We start from the raw sequence: 7,945 nt of genomic DNA, 5'->3' as shown, positions 1-7,945 counted from the left end.
GCACAATATTTTCCAGACCAATGAGCCACAGACTCCATACTGCAGGTAAAAAAAAAAAAAAAAAAGTACCAGAATATCTAGCCCCAGTCCCCTGAAACAGGGGCTTCAATATTTAATTAGAACAGAAGTAGCATTAAGGCATTTTAATTCTGCCAGGCTGGTAAGGCCAGGGTGAAGGGAGCAGAAAGCCCACAGCTGATCCCTGTGATATGGGGTAACCAGGGATGTTTCAGGAACCTGCAGGAGGAGATGCTCTGCAGGGAGAGCATTCTCTGCCCTCTCCTGGATGGGGAAGCCAGCTGGATGGGTCAGGAGGTGACTGGGGGAAAAGTAAAATTCCAGTCTGGTGAAATGGGGCAGGGGCAGAATGCTGCAGCTGCCTTTGGGAAAGCAGTGGGGAGAGCTGGACTCTGCTGTGGGGGTAAGTGGTGTGTGCAGACGTTGCTGGCTTTTACAGAGTGCTGAAGCATCAGTCAGAAGGTTTGCAAGCTGGGGTGACTTTCACAAAGTCTCAGAGGGCAGAAAGTGCTGATCCAGCAGTCAAGATGAGCTGTAACTGCACCTGAAAAAACTGGTAGGGAGAAGAGCACAGGGAAAAGGGGATGCGGAGGGAGCAGGCTGATGCAGTGAACACCAAGGGAATGTAAGCCTATTGCAAAGCTATACCTAATTGGCACAAACTTTGCTGCTATTTTGTTAACATTCAGGAAAAAGAAAACCCTGAGCAACGTCTTCCCAGCTTTCCCAAAGCCTTCCAAGGTAATCAAATGTAGCCTTTTTTTTTTCTGCTGACAGTACCATTTCTAAAAATATCATATTTTGCCCATAGACATGTGATCTCTATTGACTAAAGTCATTGTGTCTAAACCAGAGGACTTTCTAAAAGACATCTGGGAGCTGAAGTTATGGCCTTCAGCTTCTGGGGAAGGATCTTTGTTTTGGATTTGTGCAGCTTGCCTGGGTACGTTGCCATAAGAACCTCTTCTAGTTTTAAAGGACATGAATTTATGTCTGCTAGGCAAGAAAATTTCACTGTACCCTCACCAAATCTTCAACCTGTGCTATGTCAGTGAAGTTTCAAATAGGAGCAGAAATGGAAGAGCCATTTAATTTTGTACAGTTTTAGTCTTGTTCAGGGAGTTACAGCAGAAGGAACACTAGAAGGACCACACTGTTGCTAGGTCCCGATGGGTGTAAATTCCCTTCCTAATTAGTATCTGTCAGTGTGTATGTATTACTTAACCCAGGTCTCTCACACAGAATGTGCTGTTCATGGTAACGGTCTCCTCTCCTTTGATCATGATGGGCCAGCAGCTATCCGAAAGCTTTGGGTACCTGCTTTATCTACAGAAGAGTTGATTTATAGTTTGCTTAATGAACATTGTTCTATCACATATTGATTTTCTGTACATTTAATAGTTTAACTTTGAAATGATGTGAAGGCCATAACTTCATTAAGCCCATAAAAACAGCAAAACGCTCCAACATAACAAAGGAAAAAATTGTTGCTGACCTGCAGCTGGTGCATTCTCCCTCTGAGAGCCTGCCTAAGCATCACAGCCAGCATGTTCTCTGAAGTAATATTTCACATAGGTGAGCTCATAAGTGAGTTAATTAAATACCAAATTGGTTATTGTGAGTGCATTTACTGGGCATGAAAAAATAATGCATCTCTGACATTTCCCTCTGTAAATATGTTTTAAATCATTTGTTGGTAGTTAATTACCATACTGCAAAATTAAGGCAAATAGATATATTCTGGATGCTATAAGGCAGCTGCTTTATGGCAATTAAATAACATCAATAGATCATGCTTAGATAAAACTTCTGGAAAATCAGGAGCATCACATAAAGGTATGGCATTTCTTGGTTCCCTGGGCATAGCTCCTGGATTAGTGTAGGCGCAGAAGACACACCCACGTTAGCAACAAGGGCAGCACAGAGCAAGAAGTGGGGGGCTGGTCTGCAGCAAGGTGTTTAACGCAGTTCTGGAGCTCGTGGCAGGAGCTCTGGCATGCCCCAGGTCAGAGAGAGTCCGGCTGCGTTACTTCTGTGTGTCGCAGAAGCAACTTCGGCATCAAGAAGGGAGCTGCTGGCTGAGCTCGCTGGCTTCTTTGCAGAGGAAACACGGCAGGAGCCGATGGCATCGGCTCACGTTAGCTCGGAGGTAAAGGAAGAGAGAGGCTGTTCTGGTCAGGCTTCTAACAGGTTTATTGTCAGAAGTTTCGCAACCCGAACAAGCTAGGAAGGGATGGAATGCGATGGGATCTTTCCCCAAGCCTTGTCCTCATTTTTATAGGGAGTTTGAAAACCGCGGGGAAAGGGGGAAACAACCAATGAGTTACAAGCCGGGGGAGGATTCCATGTAACAAGAACCACTGGGGGAAACCGAGAGGCGGGAGTTATAACAGAGAACCAGCGAACAACCGAGTAACCGAGAATTTTCCCGAACCGGGGGAGGTGGCTTGGACCCGGGCACCGCCCAGGGGGTGCGGCTTAGGCTTCTGAGCCGCCCCTCGACCCACCCTCCGAGTCTGTGTCTTGGGGAAACTCGATCCAGGGATGGGGCTGGGATTGATTGGCATCTCGCTGCCCCAGCCCTGCAGTGGGCTGGGTCACACCAACAGGTGTTACGTTTTGAAGGTGACCTGTCCACCCTCCCTGTTCCCTGGCCATGATGTCTGGGGTGGTTGCTAATCCTGCAGAATACCACAGGTCACTTCCCACCAGGGTAGCACCCATGTGTGAGCCACAGAGCGCGGATGCAGGCTTGAGATATCGGGAGGCCCTGCACCCCTGCTGTTTTTGTTCAGGGAAGGATTTACCCCTTGAGCACAAAAATTTATTTCCTTCTTCACCTTAGGGACAGTGTTTGAAGGGTAAGTCCATCAAAACAAAAGGCTTCCTGCTCTTACTCCTCTCTTTGCTTTACAACTAGGGCAACCACCTCCCTTTGGAGATTTGGCCATGACACTGTATTGCATCCCAGTTGGCCTTAGCCTTACCTTGCACACTGAAAGTGAAGATAATGCATGAAAAAATATCATATGGAACTGTGACAGCCTCACTACTCATTTGCTATGGTGACAGGTATCAGGAAAATTAAGTTCCCTGCAGGACAAAGAAAGATCTTGTCTTTGAGTGTGTAGTACACATACATCTACTGTTGCCCGATATGCCCCTCCATTCTTGTTCGGCCCTGTCCATGCACAATACACCCTTGAATTTTCTGCCAGTTTAGAACCTCCTGAAGATCACTGAGCTGAAAACTTTTTTTATTTTCCATTTGATATTTGGACATGTTGTATGAGAATAAACTCCCCTTTCCAGAATTAAAGCCCAGAGACTGGGTGGCTGCACAGCAGACACAGACTTCTGCTTTTTCTTCAGGTCTGGGAACTCACGATACTTAGGACTGAACGAGACACAGTCTTATCACTGTTGTGCACAGGGAACCACCGAGAAAACCCAAAGTGATGAAGACCATTTTTGTGTATCAGTGAAGATAAGGCTGGTGAATACTTCCAAACATTTATTTTTTTATCAGATCATCAGTGTGATGAAGTCTAGATGATTTATGATTGACATCCCTGGGGTCTTGCCTTCACCAGGGAAAAACACAGAGGCTGCTGCACTGACATATGCTTTCTCAGAGTACTACCTTCAACCTCGAACTAAGTGGCTTAATTTTACTCAGGTTGGAAGCTGAAAAAAAAAAGTGCCAACTTTGCTGTCTTTGTTAGAGAAAAAAGTCAAGATGTTGGCACAGATCGGTCCCCAAACCTCAACGCATGATGACAAGGGAGGTTAGGGGGCTGTGTGTGCCTTGTGCTGTCTACTTCAAACCATCATTTTCTGTCCACCTCTGCCTCCTCCCAAGGTGCCAGGCTGAGGGGGCATCCTCTGCCTCCCTCCTGAAGCCGGGCAGCGATGCCATACTGCGCAATGCTGAGGCGGCATGATTGCTTCATTCCTTCTCAGTGGTGGCTGCATATTAACCGTGGATTAATGAGCCCTCTAAGTATTACTTAATGCTCCTAAAATGCTTTATATTTTCTACTTACATTGTAATCATCATTAAAGGATTAAGGTAAAAAAAAAAAAAAGTAAACTTAGATGGCTACAGTTAAGCTTCAGCATTCTCATTTTGTTTCTTACCTATTTACAGCGGTGAGATCAGTAGTGTATCCTTTGGCCTTACTGACACCAAAAAGATTGGCAACTTCATAGTACTTATGGCAACAGCATCAGTTTTGCAGATGGGCCCTTTGCACGCACACAGGAGGTTAACCTACTCCAGGAGATTTAACTATTTTGGCTTCCACCCCAAACCACTTAACTGATATCAAGGAATATTATCCCTCACCTAATTTACAGAGAGACAAACCAAAGACATGAACTCCTGCAGAGAATCCCAGCTAGATGATGGCTCCCACAGATCCAGGAGCATGATGGAGTGCTGCAGCACATGGATAGGCCTGTCAGGTTTGGAGGCAGATAGACCACACGGCCTTGGCAGGATGCTGTGTTGAACAGATCCTGTCTCCTGTGCAGGGCTTCTTAGCTCAGGCGCAGGACCTGTCTGATGCATCTATTTATCCCGTAGGCTCAGCCTGGCTCATATCCAGCTCTGCTGCATCTCTGCTCCATCCATTCTTGCACCCCAGCTCCAAGACTTAGAGCAGCAGGAGACAGACAGCCTGCCAGGGCTGTTGGTATGCCCAAAGGCTCTGTTTGTACATGGAGGGGAAAGGCAGCTTTGGGTAGAGAGGAAAGCACAGCAAGCTCTCTGACACAGTTCCCTGTAACCTGGGCTCAGAGCACTGAGTCCCTCATCCCTGAGGGCTCTCCAGGGAGCTCAGGCTGACTTTGCCCATGAACTCAGGAACAGACAGATGAGTCTTGGGGAAATCTTGGTGATGCCCACCAAGATGTAGGGTTGTTCCCCATCAGGGAAACAAATTATCCACAAAAACAGACCTAAGTTGTAGAACTTCTTGGCTGCAGAGGGCTGGAGTAGATTCTTGCTCAGCTTTTAACACTCAGCTATTTGCAAGTACTAGGTGGCACAGGTCTTCCTGGAGCACCTGAGCTGTAATTATGGGTCATCCAGGACTGGAGGAGGCTGCAACCCACTGCGTGACTTGCCTGTAGAGACCCTCAACATCCTTTTCCACAAAAAATAACTCAGAAGCTACTTGATCTGCAAGTTTCTTCTAAAAGCCGAGAAGCAAAAGTTACTATTACAAAAAATGCTGAAAGGCTGCTTTTGGCAGATTTTCCCTATGAGTGAGTAATGAAAAGGTTTTCCCTTTCCCAACATCTGCTTCATCAGACTGAGTTCTCTTGCTACTGGCTGTTCATTGGCCTCTGGAAAATTCAAGTTGCTTTAGTTAAAGCAGGAAATAAGCAAAATACCCAGACACAGCCTGGATTTGTCTGGGAACTGGGATGTTCTTTTCTAATCACTGGTTTATTATTAAAAAATCATTAAAAGCTTATTAAGAGATACCTCACCAGTAAGCTCATGTTTGGCTGCAAGTGTAAATTATCTCCAGTTGCCTTGTGAAGCTTCTGGAGGTTAAGCTGCTTTCAGATCTGTTTTCTGATAGAGCCTTCATCTTTTACCAACAGCCTGAAACAAAATTCAGTCTTTATAACCAGTTATTTACAAATCAGTGGTTATATTTGTGCAACCATTCATGACCTTAATATTTTTGAGTCTCTTTTAAAAAATATTTTCTATGGCAGATGAAACTCAGTAAAAGTTTCATTTTCTCTTTAAGCTGTATCATTTCCCTTGTGATTTATACCCTTGAGATTCCAGGCAGGAAGTGTTATTGGACAAAGGATTCCAGTTTGGCTGTATGGGGAGAACCAGAAGAAGTGATGGTGAGTTACTGCAAGCATTTTCATCTGTTTTCCTGACACAGTTTAAATCTTGACCTGGGCATAGCATGAATTGTCTGCAGGTAGACACGTGCCTACTTGTAAGGAATGTGTTCCTGCTGCATTGCTGCCTTCTTTGAGTTTGCACTCTGCTGAAGTTGGCATGTGGCTGTGAAAAACTTGTATTTTCAGCCACTCCCTGAAGCCACTCACTTTTCTTAAATAATGAGAAGTTTAAACCTGGGTCAATGTCTTGAGGAAAATATTTATATGGGACACTGCTTAACGGGGGTAAAGGCATCCCCAAATTTGCCAGAGTGCTGGCAGAGAGGAAACTGAATGAGACAGACAAGATCCTGACCACATCACAATTATGTTGCAGGAATGTGAGGAGAGAAAATAAGATGTGAATGTATCTCCAAAGCCAACAAACCTGAAACAAAACATTTTTGAAGGACCTGTATCTTGGGCTCCTGTGAGATGCCTTATGGTGAAGCTTGCTGTGGTGGCCTAGGACATTTCTGATTCCAGGACCAACACAGCCACTGCCAAGGCAGCAAAGGAGAACATGTGCCTGCATTTCAGCTGTCTCTCTAGTCTGACATACAAATGCAAACTAATTCAATAAACACACAAAGGCCTCTGAAGTGGGTTGGGGTGGTGTGAAGACCAAGCTTTGTTTCCCCCTCTGCTGCTGCTACACCAGGGCTATGAAAGCCTTTAAAGGGCCAACCAAGTCATGGGGAATGGCAATATTTTACTCCAACAAGGCTCCCCCAACAAAACACAGGTCACCTACAGACTTCCATACTGCAAAACATGAGCTGGCCTAAAAAGGCTAGACAAGTCAGCATTTCCTCACCAGATAGTGATGCTATCTTATCCTAAGTCACCAAAATACGTGCCACACCTCTGGCTTTCAGTGATAAAAGACAAACAGAAACAGACTCCACTGAGCCTGCGAGCAGACCCAGAATCCAGTCAGGGAACAGAAACGACACTACCTAAGTAACCTCTCTGCTTTTTGCCTCTTTGCACAGCTAATTAACACAGCTTGCACATCCAAAAGTGGGTCTGAAGCATCAGGGATCCTGCCATAGGGGGAAAGTAATCATGAAGCAGTTAGTTGAATAAGCCCAGGAAAATTTTTTTCTGCTGTAAGCCATCCCATAAGGAGAATGAGAGGAAGATTTGTCCCAGTGGATTATATTCTCCATGTGACTTGCTCCGTATTATTTTCTCCACTCAGCACTCTTTCAGAACATGTTTACACTTGTGCCTTGATGCAAAGTCTTTTCTGATAGATGTTGAACAATCTGTCTTCTCACCTTCAGGGTTTATTTAATATTGCTTGTAATTACCAATAAGGATGCTTATCCCAAAGCATATTTTGGAGTATGTCTTGCTCTCTTTTGCCATCCCTCATCTGCCACAGTGACCTCCTTTCCAATCCAGACTGATTTAATTAGCTGGTGATGTCTCTGGGCTTTGGCCCACCATGAGGATTTGCATTTGTGATGAGTTTAAATTACCAGATACTCATGTAACTGGCATAGGTCCATGCTCTTTCACTCGTGTCACTCCTGTGCTGATCCTTGTATTCCTGAGTGTGTCCCACATGACCTTCTGTCTGCCTTCTTCATTCTTTTCAGATATATTTTTCTGATATTACTTTGGTTTGGCCATTGTTGAGGCAAACATTCAAAGATTGCTCACGACACCCTTACACTGCTGCACCTCCCTGTTCACACCAAATTTTGTTTTTATACAGTATTGCAGGGTCAGAAAAATTCAGGTGGGAAGGATTTCTGGGCATTGAGTTGTCCAACTTCTGATCAAAGGACAGTCAACTGCAAAAACAGGTCAGGTTGCTCGAAGTCCCATCAAGATCTCATCTCTAACAACAAAGATGGCAGAGGCTCTCTGGGCAGCATGTGCTAGTGCCTCACCACTCCCATGGAAAGGATTTTTGGCCTCATAACTAGTCAAAAATGCTTTGGTTTATATCTGGTCCTTGTTGTCCTTACAGTGTGCATTAGTGGGAGGAGACCAGCTC

At 45.1% G+C, this 7,945-nt stretch overlaps 1 protein-coding gene and 1 long non-coding RNA gene across 4 annotated transcripts in view; one reads left to right on the top strand and one right to left on the bottom strand.

Moving 5' to 3' along the window:
* Nucleotides 1-7,945, bottom strand: part of SIAH3 (siah E3 ubiquitin protein ligase family member 3) — a 65,956-nt gene that overhangs the window by 24,960 nt on the left and 33,051 nt on the right. The window lies entirely within an intron of this gene.
* On the top strand, nt 676-6,620 carry LOC125321900. Its single transcript, XR_007201755.1, has 3 exons — nt 676-759; nt 3,391-5,892; nt 6,272-6,620. It is a non-coding gene; the product is annotated as an uncharacterized LOC125321900 (long non-coding RNA).

This window comes from Corvus hawaiiensis, chromosome 2 (genome assembly GCF_020740725.1).
Source record: "Corvus hawaiiensis isolate bCorHaw1 chromosome 2, bCorHaw1.pri.cur, whole genome shotgun sequence".
Taxonomy (NCBI): domain Eukaryota; kingdom Metazoa; phylum Chordata; class Aves; order Passeriformes; family Corvidae; genus Corvus; species Corvus hawaiiensis.
This window is presented reverse-complemented; position numbering and strand designations above follow the sequence as displayed.